This window comes from Cervus elaphus, chromosome X (assembly GCF_910594005.1).
Source record: "Cervus elaphus chromosome X, mCerEla1.1, whole genome shotgun sequence".
NCBI classification, from domain to species: domain Eukaryota; kingdom Metazoa; phylum Chordata; class Mammalia; order Artiodactyla; family Cervidae; genus Cervus; species Cervus elaphus.
Genome location: NC_057848.1, coordinates 57,528,991 through 57,547,210, shown reverse-complemented (window position 1 = coordinate 57,547,210; position 18,220 = coordinate 57,528,991).

Sequence of the window (18,220 nt, the reverse complement as noted above, 5' to 3'; positions counted from 1 at the left end):
ACAGTTTTGATTTCCGTGCTTGTGAAGGGTGTGTTAAGATCTTCTATTTTTTCCTGGCTCAGTTTTGGAAAGTTATACTTTTCTAGGAATTTGTCCATTTCTTCCAAGTTATCCATTTTATTGGCATATAGCTACTGGTAGTAGTCTCTTATGAGCCTTTGAATTTCTGTGTTGTCTGTTGAGATCACTCCATTTTCATTTCTTATTTTCGGGATTTGATTCTTCTCCCTTGGTTTCTTGATGAGTCTGGCTAACGGTTAGTCAATTTTATTTATCTTTTCAAAAAACCAGCTTTTAGCTTTGTTGACTTTTGCTATGGTCTCTTTTGTTTCTTTTGCATTTATTTCTCCCCTAATTTTTAAGATTTCTTTCCTTCTGCTAACCCTGGGGTTCTTCGTTTCCTCCTTCTCTAGTTGATTTTGGTGTAGAGTTAGATTATTTATTTGATTTTTTTCTTGTTTCTTGAGGTAAGCCTGTATTGCTATGAACCCTCCCCTTAGCACTGCTTTTACAGTGTCCCATGGGTTTTGGGTTGTTGTGTTTTCATTTACATTTGTTTCTACCCATATTTTGTATTCTTTTTTTATTTCTTCTATCATTTGTTGGTTATTCAGAAGTGTGTTACTTAGCTTCCATATGTTGGAATTTTTAAGAGTTTTTGTCCTATAACTGAGATCTAATCTTACTGCACTGTGGTCAGAAAAGATGACTGGAATGATTTCAACTTTTTTTTTTTTTAATTTACTAATTGCCACCTCTTCTTAATATCTTCTGCTTCTGTTAGGTCCATACCATTTCTGTCCTTTATGAGCCCATATTTGCATGAAATGATCCCTTGATATCACTCATTTTCTTGAAGAGATCTCTAGTCTTTCCCATTCTATTGTTTTCCTCTATTTCTTTGCATTGATGGCTGAGGAAGGCTTTCTTATCTCTCCTTGCTCTTCTTTGGTACTCAGCATTCAAATGGGTATAGCTTTCCCTTTCTCCGTTGCTTTTCGATTCTCTTCTTTTCACATAAATCCATAAATCTAAGCTATTTGTAAGGCCTCCTCAGACAGCCATTTTGCTCTTTTGCATTTCTTTTTCCTGGGATGGTCTTGATTCCTGTCTCCTGTACAATGTCACGAAGCTCCGTCCATAGTTCATCAGGCACTCTGTCTATCAGATCTAGTTCCTTCAATCTATTACTCACTTCCACTGTTATAGTCATAAGGGATTTGATTTCAGTCATACCTGAATGGTCTAGTGGTTTTCCCCACTTTCTTCAATTTCAGTCTGAATTTGGCAATAAGGCATTCATGATCTGAGCCACAGTCAGCTCCTGGTCTTATTTTTGCTGACTGTATAGAGCCTTTCCATCTTTGGCTGCAAAGAATATAATCAATCTGATTTCGGCATTGACCATCTAGTGAGGTCCATGTGTTGAGTCTCCTCTTGTGTTGTTGGCGGAGGGTGTTTGCTATGACTAGTTCGTTCTCTTGGCAGAACTCTATTAGCTTTCGCCCTGCTTCAGTCTGTACTCCAAGGCCAAATTTGCCTGTTACTCCAGGTGTTTCTTGACTTCCTACTTTTGCATTCCAGTCCCCTATAATGAAAAGGACATCTTTTGGGGGTGTTCGTTGTAGAAGGTCTTATAGATAACCTCATAGAGGTGTGTTTTCAGAGTGTTCATAGTGCCTCCAATGAACGATATTGCCAAAGAACAATCTTTGGGTGGGGGAGGAGAGGTCGTCCTTTCCATTCATACTGGAACCAAACCAAGATCCAATATTCGGAACCTGCTCAGAATGCTGGTCCCTGTCACGTTACCACTTCTAACACAGATGGTGCCTAGCCATGCCTTGTTTACCATCAATTAAACACAAATAGCCAATAACCAATCTCTAACAGGAATAGGAATAGAAATGAGTGTTCTCTGAGCCAAACTGAGGAGTATAGACGAGGGAATAGCTTATCAGGAATTCTCAGAAGCTTTGCTAGAGAAGCATGGTTTTCATCACAGTTTTGTATCTTTTCAGAAAAAGAACCATGAAGAAGAAACATGCAGGAGAACATGCCTTCAAGATTTCAAACGGGAGAGATTAGCACCTACAGAGTGAATCAGCAGGACCTTGATATCTGGGAAGGAAAACTTGTCTTTAAAGAATACTAGCATAAGCATCATAGAAGAGGGTAGCATTTATCCCTACCTTCAAAGTGGACATACTATTCTTCTGGATAATGAATTCTTTTTGGAATGGCTAAAGCAGATGTACACTGCATGATAAACAGGTCATAAGACAGGCTGTTCTAGTTAGCCTAAAGTTCAAGCTAAATCACATAAAAGCCAGAATGATTTCCCCATACCTCAATTGTGAAAATTTCCTCAATCAATCACAAAGTTTTCTTGATCCCAAACAATGGTCTAAAACTCTAATCCTGCATCTAAACTTTGCCCAGCTTTGCACAACAAGTTGTGGGCTATATGCTTCTTGTCTCCTCTACTCTCCTGGGGGTAGAAAGGAGATTCCTTTGATTTTCTACTCTTCTTAGGATATGCAGAGAGCACACTGACCTGAAATTCGAACCCTTTGCAAATCCAGAGATGTTTCCTTTACACCCATTTTTGATTCTCTGTTCACCCTAGTGGATTAGAAGGGATTCATACAACTTGAGTAAGCACATACCTTACATACTGACTTTGTTTCTATATCTTAGCTCATGTCTTTTTATGAGTCCATATTCTGTTTATGGGACTCAGCTTCTAGGTATTGGTTCATATTTCCACATACAGACGATGGTGAATTGTCTGAAAAAAAGGCCACAGCAATTCCTCCTGTCCCTGGATGTGCAGCCTTTTGCTTATACGTTGAAGGCAGAGCTGAGGATTTGCTGATGGCGTTCGTGTGGGACATGAAAGAAACAGAGGAGTCAAGGAGAATGACAAGGTGCTTGACCTAAGCAATATGAAGAAAAGCTCTTTCATTGATCAAGGGGCAGAAGACAGGAAGAACAGATTTGCGAGGGGGAAAAAAGCAGTCAGTGAGTAAAACCTTCATGAATAGTAAAACTATTGATTTTTCAAAAAGGAAACTGATAAAATCCATAAATCTAAGATTCCCTTCACTGTTCCAATATATATGCAATACATTAAGTAAGAGTTCAACTAAAATCCCAACTCCAAAGAGATTAGTTAATTACATAATTTCATTTGGAACAAGAGTCACCTCCTCTTCGGGTTGAGCTATTGTGGGTATCCAGAGAGGTTGGCCTGTAGCACTATCTCATAAAAACACATGATTTGTGAAAGAAATTGGAGTGTCACTGCCCTAAGTAAACAGTGAATTATGTGCATATATGTGATGATGATGTCAGAGAAAGTAACTTAACGATCTGTGTGGTAATTTGATTTTCTGCTATTGGTAATAAAGTAAAATGCCTCTGGTAACATCAGATAACCCTTCATTTTTATCTTTTCAAAGCTGATGCAGATGACCAGATGATTATTTTCTTTTCGTCTTTTGATATCGAAAATTAAGAGCTTTCTTGGCATTCAACCTTCCTTACATTTCCAGGTCACGGTGCACTCTTTGAACACGTTGCTTGGGATTATGCTGGCTAGTATTTGGGGCTTTCCCTTTCATGTCGCAGGCAACATCTGCAGCGTAGTTGCCAATAATCTGTCTGAGAGATGCATGAAGAAGCAGGAAAATGTGTTCACAGAACCTCATGCAAGCCAAGGAACTCAGAAAGTCAAGTGAGTGGCAGACTTGGCAGGGAGGGTGGGCACCTGGCTGACTCCTCTGCTCCAAGTGCAGCGGGCCTCGCCCTCATACTGCAAGACACAGTATGAGGGCCCCTGGCCCCTGCCCTTCACCCACCACCCGCCTGGGGAAACCGAGGCCACGCCCCTCGTTTCTGATCCCGCCTCCTTATCGCCATTAGCCCCGCCCCTACAGCCCTAGCTCCGCCTCCATATTGCGCCTGCGCACTAGCAACCATCTGTTCTTCAGGGCGGGGCCTGCACAGGCAGCAGTTCGGCTCCCGTCCCCGCCCACCCCTGCCTTCGGCCCGCCTCCATGGAAAGCGCTTCCTGTGAGGCTTGGCATGTCAATGAAGATCAGAATGGTAGCGGGATTTCATGGTGTTTGGCAGTCTAAATGCAAATGCCTCAAGTAAAATCATACCCACTGACCTGAAATAGGGCCAATGGGACATGGCTTCCAGTTTTATGTGAGACTCATTCTGTAGCAGGAGAGGATAATCAAAGGGATATAAAGTTCAAGCTGCAATTAGAGAAAAAGTGATGTAATCTGAGCTCTGCATCCTGATGAACCTCTCGGGCAGGACATGAGCCATTGAAGCTTGGGGCCCTCTAGACTGAATGGCAAGAACAAAATTGCTGCCACCTTCAGCCCAAGATCTTTATGAAATGCCAGGAAGAGCAAGGCACCCAGCCTCCCTGAAGATCCACAGGCATATCGGACTGCCAGTCTTACTCTCCTTTCCTGTGGGGGTGGGCAGGGGGTTACTGACGGCAGTCTATTTGCTGGGAAAAAAATAACTTTTTAAATTTTTTTAATATTAATTAATTTGGCTGCACTGGATCTTAGTTGTGGCATGTGGAATCTACCTTCCCAACCAGGGATCAAACTTGGGCCACCTGCATTGGGAGCATGGAGTCTCAGCCACTGGACCACTGAGGAAGGCCCTGCTGAAATGTTTAAACCGTGATAAGCTATACACATAAGACACACAATTTTAGTTAATTGCATGTCTAATTCCAGTTAGAACTGGAAGCTGTATTGATGTGTTTAAAGAATGAACAATGCCAAAAATTTCTACCCACTAGCTAATGTAATTCTGCTATTACAAGGTCTTTAGAAGACCTAGTGGTGTGGTGTAATAAAAGATGTCTCAGGCACAAGGGACCGAGATTGTAATGCAGGCCTCAGCAGGAATTGATTGTGTGCTTGCTGCTTCTAGTTTGGTCCTACTGACTTCTGAACGAATCTTCTATAAAACCATGCTGGTCACCCTACCTCTCCTTGCCCTTGGGAGTATCAGAAGATTTCTCCACGATCCCCAAATATGCATTCATGGCCTTCATGTAGTGGCTAAAAGGATCCCTTCTCATAGGGAGGTGTTAGATTACCTGCTATCTTTAGGGCTCCCCAGGTGGCTCGGATGATAAAGAATCTGCCTGTAATGCAGGAGGCCAGGGATCGATCCCTGGGGTGGGAAGATCCCCTGGAGAAGGGAATGGCAAGCCACTCAAGCATTCTTGCCTGGAGAATGCCATGGAGAGAGGAGCCTGGCAGGCTACAGGCCATGGGGTCGCACAGAGTCGGATGCGACTGAGTGACCAACTTTAAGGGGAATATTTCCCTAGACAAAAGGGTGAGCTTAACAAACAGGGGAACTTTTAGCATGGCCTGGAGACCCCATCCCCTTGCTACCGGCTCCTGTTCTTAATGCATCAGACTTCAGAGCTTAGAGCTCCGCCTCGGTTCAGGTGACAATGCACATGATAGAGCCGCAGCTTCCTTGATCATGCTGGTGTTCATTGTGAATAATAAAAACATACAAGTGAGATCTTCTGGAGCAAATGAATTTTATTGGAAGAACACATGTATTTAACAAAATACGAGAAACTTAAGCATCAAATACAGTTTAAAGACACAGAAATGAGCTAGCTCAGGGAAACTCAGCAGTGTGTTTTTCTTTCTTTCTTTTGATTTGTCCATGCCATGCAGCATGTGGGATCTATTTCCCCCACCAGGGACTGAACCCTCTCCCCCCTATATTGGAACCATGCAGTCTTAACCACTGGACTGCTGGGGAAGTCTCAACAGTATGCCTTTTTATATTCTCTGCAGGGAAAGGTAACCAGTGAACCTTTGCAGGCTCTCAGTCATTCTTGCCAGTCTAGTCCCAAACTATAAAAAATGTATTACTGGCTCAACTACATAAGATGAAAAGTGTACCAAACCAAGTAGTTAAGGCCAGGAAACTCTGTGACCCAGAAAATAGAAGGCTGTGGGAAGGTCTCAGACAAAAGAGGCCTGCTAGAGAGACCAGTGAGCCTTAGACAGTGCCTTCCATCCTGTGGAATACAAATACAGCACACACACACTTTGACATGCCTCCATGGGTACAATATTTTTAAAGATTTCTTGAGGAAGCACAAAAGCACATATTGTACAAAATGAAAACAACCCAAAGTCCAAGCCATTCCCAAAGGCACAATACTGCCGAAGCAATTTCTGGTCAAATGACAACTCGCTGATGTCACAGGCTCACTCCTTGAGCCGAAGTCCTCTGCATGAAGTTGACCACTTCTGTAGAACAGCTGTAACTCTATTAAATTCAAAATCCTATGGACTAAAGGTTAACCTTATACACCACTAATGGAAATACTATGTATACATAGAGAAACCAGGGCAAAACCATAATACAGAAGCTGTAAATGGCATTACCAATTTCCCCAAGGAGAAACATTTTTCCCTCTCAGTTCTAAAATCTAATAACATGTTGGGGGGTGGCAGTCATTTGTGATCATGGAAGGGTCTTTTCTATTATTTTTAAACCCCTTTATTGAGGTATAAGCAATAATTGACATACAAAAAGATGTACACATTTAATGTATAGAATTGAATGAGTCTGGAGATAAGTATACATCCATAAAGCATCTCTATAATCTATACCATAAACACACCCATCCACTCTGAAGTTTCATTCCACCTTCATAATTTATTATTAGTAGTATTTGGTAATGAAAACATAACAGTAAAGATCTACCCTCTTAGCCTTTTCAGGACACATCAAGTTCCGGGGTCTGGAGGAGATGCACAGGTGCTTGGTTCCTGGGTTTAACTACATCTATATCCTGTAGCTCAGTACTCTGACAAACTACTAGAGGAAAATCTACAACAGGCCTTTGAGCACTCTGGAAGGTGCTTTGTCTGACTGATAGGGGAGGATGGGTAAACCAGTGAATCTCCTTAGGATTCACAGAAGTGGGTCCACTGCTGCTCTTTTCCAAAGCTGATAAGAAGTAATATAGTAGGCTTGCACATGAATAAGGAGAAGCAAAGGAAGCTCAGAAGGCCAACCCAAATAGAAACTGTGAGGTGGCCTGGCTGGTGACATTCAGTAACCCATTTTGGGTGCATGCTGAAGTCAGCATAGTGGACTGGAAGGGCAAATTCAAATCCAGAGGGATGAAGAGAACATTCAAATTGTACAGGAATGCACAGATTTGGCTCATTCTGTCCACTCTATTTGACAGAGCTGCACACTAAAATTCCATAAGTAAAACTCTGCCGGATCTGAGTCCTTGCCTCCTCCTAAGTATTCTAGCAGGTCCTGTGCACCACAAGACACAGACATTGGACCTCTGCCAATTGGAGACCAAATCTCTGCTCCTTCAGAGTACATGAGTAAGTGACGGGGAGAGATGAAGTTCAGCTCCGCTTGACAACAGACTGCTGACGTCAGCAGAGCAACTTAAACCATCTCTAAACAAGGTTAGCAGTTTTAAACTTCATCCCCAGTGATCCTATTGATCACAGAGAAGTCGCCCTCAGGGCATATGTATGGGTAAAAAGCTCCTAGAGGATAAGCAGTCACTCATACATTTTACTTGTCCTTCAGGTGCTGTTTCCGCAAGTTCCTCTTGAGAAAGTTGTCTGCACAGGTCTGGCTATGGCCAGGAATTTAGAATCAGCAATTGGAGGGACGGTGAAGATACCCAGGGAACCTGGGATCTCACGGGGAGCACATTGTAAGGGACACTCAAATAAGGAAAATTAAATTGCTCATGCTGAAAAGGGACGAAGGCTTCTATCTCACATTTCCTCGAAAACTGGAGTGTGGTCATTTCTTTGTCTGACTCTGGGAAATCACTTCATTCACGTCTGACTCTGTGTGACCCCACAGATGGCAGCCCACCAGGCTCCCCTGTCCCTGGGATTCTCCAGGCAATAGGCTGCCATTTCTGACTCTCTGCAATGTATGCAAATCTTTTCTGTAAGTTAAATTAGCCTCTTGGGAATTTGAAAAACCAAGAGTGTTCCTCAGGGACCTGGTGGCAAAACAGTGATCAAGAGCCCATAAAGCTACAGGAAAAAGGCAGAAAATATCTGCAGAAAAAAAAAAAGTGTGAGCAACAGCAGTTCCTTCTCAGAACTCCCTTAGATTATAAACTGTGCAACAGTTCAGGTGGAAAAAGAGCTCCCCTTCCACAACAGCCGTTTGTCACAGGTCTAGGCAACAGAGAGCTAGGAAGAGACAGCAAAGCCTTCACTTTCAGACAAAATCAAAATTCACATGGGAAAATGGAAAATAATCCTGTTCCCATAATAAATGTCTTAGTTTATACGAAAGCTGTAGCTTCTTACAGTATATACATCAGGGTCCATTGTGATTTTTGTGCCTCAGATATGCTAACCCAAAGGAAGGGCACGAGAATGGAGAAAGGAGACAAGAAAAAGAGCCCTGAACCCACAATGCCCACCACAGTCGTCACACCAAAGACCCTTGTCCTCCCCACTGTCAGTCTTTCCTTATACTCTCAGAGCCTCCTCCTCATAGTCCTGCTGGACCCAAATTTCCCGAATCAAGAGAAAGCAAAAGCCTGACATGGGGAAACCATCAGGCCTTTTCCCTCCCTGAATTGAGCTCCCCTTTCCTCTCCCCCACTCCAGTAGCACAACACCACAAACAATGCATAACTGTCCTTCCTCTGTTTACCAACAACACCTTCTTCCTTGAGAGTGCAGAGAAGGTTCCCCTGAGGCAATGTCACCCCCACCAACAGGAAACCCCAAATGGAAGAGGAGCCACCACCAGCCAGCCTTTCTGCTAGAAAGGCTTTCTAGCAGATACACGGGTGGGAGAGACAGCTACAGCCTGGGGATGCAGCCCTCTCCAGCAAGAGGAATACAAGGGCTTCATCCTCCAGCTGGGGCACCTGACTCGGGAGGTTCCTACACATCCATGCTCATCGGCATATGCCCCGAAGGAAGCAAAAGGCCCCGGATTCGTGGGCAGTTCACTGACTAGACCCACTGGACCTCTGTCTTCCAGCCAATGTGCAGAGTGTGCTCAGTGGAAGAGTGCAGAAAGTGAATGTGCAAAGTTCCAACCACATTCTGACAAACAGAGTCGGGACTCCTCAGGATTCCCAGTGTGCCCTCGCTCGGCACAATGGCACAGAATTCTGACATCAGGCTACTGCCACCTTCTGCCCCAGACTCAACATTTCCCATGCCCCACATGTTGCCATTGCCAATATGTGCCTTCTTTAGGATGTTAGCAAGGCACCTGAGGTGTGTGAGTGTCAAAGGAAGAAGTGTCTGGTTGGTATTTCAGTAGAACACACCAGCAACAAGAGTTCACTTGCATGTGCCTCCTTACGGCCACAGGTAGTCTCAACAGAAGAGTTGAGCGGTCTACTCAACCAACTGAAGTCAACATCAGTGGGCGCCTCCCAGCAGACCCTCTCAGACCACTGCTCTAGGCCACAGTATAGGAGGGGGAAAGGTCACCTTTCCTGAGCTGTTTTCACAGCCTAAGGCAGTACACAGACTGAAGCAGGAACACAGGAACATTCCTGACAGTGAAGTCCAAAATTCTGAGGAATGCTGTCACATAGGGTAAAGCCTTCATCATGAAAGTCTCACCTTTCCCTGAAAGGACTCCACTGTCATGTCACACTCAGTGATGTGCACTATTATGTTCAGTCCCCTTGCTACCATGATCACAGACAGTACCAGGGATTGAGAAATAGGTAGGAGACACTTTTGACCACAGAAATTCCAATGCACCTTTCACATTGAGGGCCTATGTCCTCCTGTCCAGCTTTCTCCTTGTGCTCTGACAGCAGCTCTACAGAAGATCACTCTTCCCAGCCCCTTCCCCACCTCTGGGCTTTAGGCACCCCAACGAAGGTCCGTTTTTAGTCAGTCATTCCATCTTTCCTGATCAGGGAACTCCTTCCCACTTTGAGTCTCTAATCTCTACAGTACTTCTCCTGAAAAGAACCGACAGTCAAAAGTTGCCTGAGAACGACTGATGAAACTTGTTTAGCTCAAGATTCCATTGGTAGAGCTACTATGGAAAACAGTATAAAAGCCCCTCAAAAAATGAAAAAGAGAACTACCATCTACTCCAGCAATCTCACTTGGGGTATGTATCCAAGGAATACCTCACACCAAGAAATTATAGAACATTAACCTTCCCACGAGTGGGTAGACATTCACTGAGGTACTGTCTCATGAGCCTAAGTGACATGGCTGGCTAGGAATGAATTCCTGGGAAGGAACCAGCAAGCCAGATTCCATCACAAATTCAGAAGAGGATTACCTTCTCTTTCCCCGAGAGCCCTGATTTGTGAGACCGTCACCAAATGGAGAGTCACCTCTTTGGAATCCTCAACCTTGTGACTTATTTTGAAGTGCCACTACACAGCAGATGGACTTCTTAAACCATCTATTTAGGTTTTCTTGACCGCTACCTCAAATGAAGCCAGCCAAGATGACTTTGATGGGCAGTGGGAACAAGAGTGTGTGGAAGGGGAAGAAGGCCTCATGGTTGTTCTTAAGTTTCACAATTGTCTTGACTAGGAAATAAGCCAGTTTTGATCATCATCATGTCACCTGGGGAAGGAACATGGGCTTAGGACAGGTTTTGTAAGTATCTCAGCTTCAGGTTTTCACTGAGTAGAAAGCTATCATGACCCCAATCTTTCACAGCTTTAAAGTAATTTCACCGAATACAGGGATGAACAAAATGTATTTTAACATCCCCTTTAAAGAATACACACTTTAGTTTCCAATCACTAAGAAATGGGGATTTTCTTTTAAACTTTGGTGAATGAAATTCAGGTTCTGTGATGCCACCTTCTGGATAAAACCCATGCTAATAAAGCAACACAGGAGCCCGACATTTCTATGAAACTAGAGCTTAGAAGTGTCTTGGAATGCACCTTAGAACAGTTCATATTTCTATTTAGTGCTTTCCCCCCACCCCAACTGTGAAAACTCTTCCCCAGATGTTCAACAAATTAACCACTGCCCACAAAAGAAGAAACTTTACACACACAATGAAAGAGAGGAGGCCTTTTCGCCACTGCCAGTTAACAAGCACCCTCTTGGTGCTGGAACTTGGTGCTGAGCCAGATCAGCTTCGGCATAAGGCACCAGAGATGGGCACAGAAGAAAGTGGCTCAGAGCAAGGCAAGGTGTGAGTTGCTGGGCTACCTCTTGGCATCATAGCAGGAATAAGAGGCTGGTTTCCAAAGAGAAGCCCCATTATATCTGAGGAAATTTGCTGGCCCTGTGAAAGGAAACAAATGTTTGGTTGAAATGGGTCTCTGGACAGGCAGGGAGATGAGCTAAATGAAGCCACAATGATCTGTTCCCATATTCTGTGAATTGTGTGCTAATCCCTTCAGTACTTCCTGTGTGCTGAGCACTTTACAAAAACCATACACGAGATATCCCTGAGAGCAAGGTGTGAGTCCCATTTGGCAAGTGTGGAAATTGAGGCTCAAAGATGACAGTAAGAAAGAGTCAGACTCAGACACTAAAATTCATTTTTAATGAAACACGAGGCATTGTCTCAGCAACATCTGCAAGGCAAAAATAAAAATATCACGCCCTTCCCCCCCGCTCCCCGACAAACGGCAGAAGGGTAAATATTTAATGAAGTCTTGACATGCATATTACTTGAATTGTTAGCCTACATCTCCAGGACCCCTGCAAAGTAAATGCCCACCCACTTATAGTGGGGATAGACTGGCAGACTATCATTCTCTGCCACTCACTTGGTGTACAGGCCTCACCTTTCTCCCCTTTCCTAAATAGAGCTGGCTTGAAATTACATTCAAATCCATGTTTCCCTACCTGAAAAAAACAGCACTCCCATAGTCTCTAGATTCCTGAAATTTGTTTTTCACAATCCCATCCAGTCCAGCCTGCGTCTGCCTGGTATTACAAGTGTTTTCCAAAAGGATAAAAAGACAGATCCGAACTCTGATGTGAAGATGGCAAGATCAGGCTTTTTGGAAAGGTGACATTCTATTAAATTCAGTATGTCTGTAATAATGGCACTCACGCTGAACTGGAACAAGATGCCACTGACTAGTTAAAGACATCGATTATAAACATAGTGTCTGAGCAGCGCTCAGGGAGTGATCCTGACATTGTTGCAAGTTCCTATCTTAGAGACCCAGGGAAGACATTTCAACACCATGTTAAAAAATGTTGCAGCTGACGGGATGGATGCTACCCTCCTCCCAGCATTTGTGGCCCCACAGAACATAAGGTTGCACTTACTCATCTGGCAGGTCTGGACAGGTAATTCCGGGTCCACTCTCTTCTCCTTACAGGCCCATCGGCTGGCCAGTACTCGATTTTGCCATCACCAGGTCCTGAAGGAAACAGTGATTATACAGATCTACAAGGAGACTTGCTTACAGATGGACAGCCTAACACAGTTGCAGGAAAATTAGGTAAGTTGGAAGCTCGTAACATGAGTGGCTGGGGCAAACTTCCCCTTCCCCTTATCCACAAAACACCAAGGCAGCCAAGGGCCGTCAGCTTCCTAACACTGCACGCGATCCCTCAGAGCCTTACTGTCCTGTTTCACGTGGGAAAGAACAGAAAGACCCTCAATGGTTAAGAAAGGTCACCAAAATGGCCAAGATCAACATTTGAGGCAAGCCCCGGCAACGATATATCCACCCCATACACCCTACAATAGAAAGCAGAATCAGCTCCATGGCGGCCGCCACTCACCAGTCAGACTGTCAGGCACCCCCACCCACCCAGCCAAAGGCTCCCGCCCTTCCCTCACTTTAAGCCACAAACACGACAAAGCAGTAAGACCACAATTGGGAAGGAGGCTCTGAGACCCACTTTTGAACAAAGAACGTCTTCTTCAAGTTTCATCATGCCATTACAATAATATGCCCAACACCAAACCCGGAAGTGCCTGAGAGATCCTCTCCGCCATCCACTCAGGAGCCCGCAGACACATCTGTCAAAGTGTCCATGAGGACACATCATCTACCCGACTCTCCCAATCACACCCCATACGGCCAAATACGAGTAAAGTTATTAAAACTTACACATCTGAGATCTCCGGAAAGGGAGCCGCCATGTTAAATCCTAACCGAGAAAAACGGTCTACGGAAGCCCCCACAGCACAATCCAGACAGTCAAGAGCTTAGGCACGCGCTAGGGCTCCTTCCACAACGTTTCACGCCCCCGCCTCCCAGCATCGTCATTGGTGGGCCTGTGATGATTGATGGGGAGATTGGCCATTCCTCTCAGGGAGGTCTACTGGTGGGAAACTGTCCATTTGCCAAGGCCCAGCTGACGTCATGAAATCTCTGCTCGTGTTCCTATGTCTTTCTTTATCCGTGTCCATCCCTCAATGCCTAGCTCTACTTCTTAGGCCCTTGCACATACCTCGTGCTTTGTTTCATGTCATCTTAGACTTTGGAAAGCATGCACATTCAATTTACCCAGGCCTAGATCATTTCCATCCCCCTCCAGGAAGCCTTCCAACTTTTACTACTCCACCCCAATGGTATAGTGGGGCATTATTGCTGGGTTTAGCTGGACCAATCTTCTGATGTTAATTACTGAGCTGTGTGAAGCCTTCTTAAGTAACGTTTTCTTGCTTAAAAAATCGGTGGTTACCCTCACCTCCATCTCCTCTTCATTTCAAGTCAATATGGCTATCTGGGGGGCACAGTGTGTGTTTAACCATTTTGGAAATGATTGATATGGAAAGTCCTCCCAAAATTTGGGAGAATACATATTGAACTAAATGGATTTCATGGTGATTGGCCAGCCAATTTGATTGTTTGTTCTTTCACAGAGAGGCTTATAGAGGTTACAGGATCACCCCAGGGCAGGAGCCTCTCTGATCAGGAAAGATGGAATGGCATACAGACCATGGTCCCTCCTTCAGGGGCCTGCTGGTTGCAGGTGGACAGAGGGTGGGAAAGAGCAGCACTGGATGCATCTGCTCATAATGATTAAGGACAAGGGACTGTGGTGTGAAAGATATGAGAAACTTCTTGTATTCAAAGAAGTGTTTTCTTCCCCTTTCACATCCCTGTCCCTGCCTGGGATCGGCAGAGCATGGGGACTGACGATGGCAATGCACATGATTGAGTGAGACATGAGAATAGATTGCCTTCTGGCACAGGTGAGACTTTTATCATGGGGGCTTTATTGTGCTTTACAGAATTCCTCAGACTTTTAGATGTCACTGTTAGAGAAGGTCTTGTGTTCCTGCTTTACTCTGTGCACTGCCTTAGGCTGTGAAAAACAGTTCAGGAAATGTGGCCATTGCCCCTCCTATATTGTGGCCTAGAAGGGTAATCTGAGGGAGTCTTCTGGGAGGTGCCCACTGATGTTGACTACACTTGCTTGAGTAGACACTCAGCTCTCATGTTGAGATTTCCCTGTGCCCGAGGGGTTCCTCAGGATGCGGAGGTCGAAGAAGGGCCTCTGTACTGTCATAACACCTGGAATTTACTCTTTATCTCAGTATTATGACCTACTCCTGTTAAAGAATGACTTATCCATTAAGATGTCAGCTACCTGACTTAGCTATGCAAGTCCAAGTAGGCAGCCAGGAGAGAAACAGGCTGAGATTTGGGGTTGGTGGGGGTGGGTCCTACTTCTCACCTGTCCTCCACATACAGGATTGGCAGGTATTAATTCTATAATTAATCAATTGACACATTTTGTGTTTTGTAGGAGAACAAAGGATTTTGGACCTGGGGAAGACTTGAGAGGAGTCTGCGTCATTTCTTCCATGTAGTGAGGGCTTTTTATGGGCCAGGCTGTATGTGTCTCCCTCAGAACTGTTGCTGTGGGGATAAACGTGGTGCTGAAAGGGGATCTCTGTGGAGCACTGGCTATCCCGGCACTCAGCAGCAGGGTCTCACTGCACAGGCACATGCATGTAGCCTCCCCGTGACTCCTGCACCATGGGTGCACTGTTAGAACTCTGTTATTTTGGTGGAGATCAAGGGTCTCTTAAATCTGTAAGACTCAGTGTTCCCCTCCCAACCCCACCACCACACACACACACTCAGAGCAGGGGGTCCCTGCCTCCTTCTACCCTCCTTTTTCCTTAAATGTGGTGTCAACTTGGAGATGAATGACTGGGTGACAGGAAGCCTATAGGAAAAGGGGATGAGTAGGGGCCTGCCCATTCTGGGCTCCTTTTCTGCTTTTTGTTCTGGTTCATTTCCCCACCCCAGGTATGCCAAGACTAGAAAGGCATGGAGCACCTTTCTGCCAAGAGTTTGGGAGTGACTGGTGGTCATCTCCTGACATTCGGGATGGTTCTCCAGGTACTGAGGGATTCTGTTGAATACTGCTCAAAGGGTGGATCAGACTGGAGAGGCTGTGAGGATCCTGGAAGGTGCTAGGGCACAAGTCTCCTCCAGACAAAAGCAAGTGCAGGCTAGTCTGTGCCTTGCTTGCTGTGGTGGTTTCCTCTCAGCCTTCCTCTTCCCTCCCCATTCTTTTTTTTTTTTTTTCTGTCTCTATATCCCTCCAGTGATCTATCTATCCATCTATCTGTATCCCCGGGACACAGGCTAGGGACACAGGCTACAACTGCATCCTGGTCTCCAGCCACGGTGGCACAGACATGAAGGTCGGGTTCCTGCTATGTGTGGTCTGAGTTTGTCTGCTGATTCAGACAAGTGATCTGGGTCAACTTTGGGCAGCCAATACTCTTCCAGATGTAGATCTACTCTGGGTGAATGACGCAAGTCCCAGAAGATGACTCACCACAATTTCTATACCCTGGCCCAGCCCTATGTTTGTGGCAGCATGGAGCTCATCAAATGAGGGGAACAAGGAGGGTGGCAACTGTGACACTTACCATCCACATGTAGGCTGAACTTCACAGGTTAAGGGCACAGTCTTCAGCCAGAATCCCATCAGTTCAGAAACCAGGCACGTGTCTGGGTTTACCAGGGACACTCTCACACTGACCAGCTGATAGACAGGCCAAAGTCTTGATCAGGCAATATATATAAGATAGTTACAGAAGGGCAGTGAACATTCAATATCATTTTCATTCAAATGTTATTCGGTCTGCCCTCAAATATTGTTGAAACACATTCAAACAAAAAAAATTAATACACAACTTTTCCCTATAAGATGTATTATGATGGTTTGAAAATCTCACATTCAGAATGCGGGAAAACAGGTACTTTCATTCCATTCATGGGTAGATTAAGTTTGGGAGACAGCTTTTGCAGGAGGTGTGCATATCTTATACAAAGTTGAGAAAGTGAATGACTTTGTGTGTGTGTCTGTGTGTGTCTGTGTGTGTTCCCGTGCACACGTGCACAGGCGCACATGCATGCTGATGGGGACACTCAAGGCCTGGGCAGAGTGAGGAGCATTCAGGACTTGGGAAGGTAGGCAAGTAGGGTGGGTCACAGGCCCACTCCTGATCCCAGGAAGAGATGCCAGGTGGTGGGGTCATTCCAACCATCCAAAAGGGAAGAACCAGAAGTATGGTACAGGCAGGCAGATCCCTGAGGATACCTGCAAGTCACCCTTAGCCAGGTGGTGAGGGATCAGGCTAGAGCCCAGTGCAGGCAGGCAGGGTAGAGGCCTGGCCCCGGGGCCCTTGGAGGGCTCCACTAGGGGCTGCCAATCGCTTGGGGCCTCCCTGAGCAGCTGCTGGATCTCAAGATGCGTCTGTCAGTTGGATTCAAGCACTCTTGGGGGAAGCCAGGGAGGTGGTCATTCTTCTCCTCCAGGTGGTCCAGACAGGCACTGACCTGGTCCAACATGCAGTTGATGGCAGTGTATACTGCTTGTCCAGCGATGCCGTCATCCTGGCCTTCGACACCCACATCCACATCCCTGTTCCACGGAGCAGCAGCCAAGGCGGGCTCTTGCACCTACAAGACTCTCATGATATTGGAGTGAGGCCAGAATGGGTGTTCGGTCACCCTTTTTCTGCTGACCCTCTGTTTTGATCTGTTCTGCACACTGACACCCAAATGCTAGATTTGAAAAGCAAATTGGATCTGAATGGAGTTTACCACATCCAACCCATGCGTCCCTGCTATGGGCCACTCATCTTTTCCCCTTTATCTTTTGTACTTGATATCATTAACTCTCTTCTCCCATGAGGCCAAAATAGCGGTCTTCACTGAGAAAGCCATATTCTTTGACATTCCTGCTCCTGTGCACTTGCTCCTCCTTAATCCTTTCAACTGCCTCCTCTCTTGCCCATGTTCCACGTCAGCTCTCCTCAATACACATCTCAGCCTGGTGCAAGTTTTTTCACAGACAGGCCTGATACAGTCAACCAAATCTTCAGTACATTTTTGCCAATTTCTCTTATCAGGGCACCACCCTCGTTGTGCCTTCTGGTTAAACCAATGAGTGGACAAGGGAGTTTATCTCATTCTCATGAGGAATATCGAATATCACAGGGTCTCACCTAATGAAAAGTACTATTTCAGTGTCCCCTTATGTGCTATTGAATATTCATATGTATTGCACTGAATATTGAGCTATATTATACCAGGAGAAAATGAGCGACTAAGCTGATGAATTGGAAACTGGTGCTACAAGTTTTAAGAACAAGAGATACAGATTAAGATGTGTAAAAGTTAATCAGTCAACAAAGACATTAGCATAGATGTAAGTAATAATTGTGGAACAAAACTACTGGCAAACTGGTCAACACGTTGTGAGATGTGGATTACGTTACATGAATGGTAAGTGGAAAAAGAATCAGAGAAAGTAGACGAGTGTTGGCAGAGCTAGCATGGGAAAGTCTCCAGAAAGGAGGTTGTATTTGACCAGAGACCTGCCTGGTGATAAGGTAACAGTCCTAGTTAGTGTGTGTTAGTTACTGGTCTAAATGCTTGTCATGAACTCACCAAGGGTCATGGCAGCCTGATGACAGAGTTCTTATTAGGATCCTCACTCGACTGATTAGGAAACTGAGGCACAAAACAATGAAGGATATTCAGCTGGTAGGAGGAATAATTGTGGTATGAATCCCAAGAGCATACCTCAATCCCATGTACTGTACACAGTAGGTAAGAAGATATGATTTTCCTCAGACAGACCATGAATGTGGAATGAGGTATCAATGAGACAAGAATGAAAGGCAGGCCTTTTCTGGTGGTCCAGTGCTTAAAACTCAGTGCTGTCACTGCTGT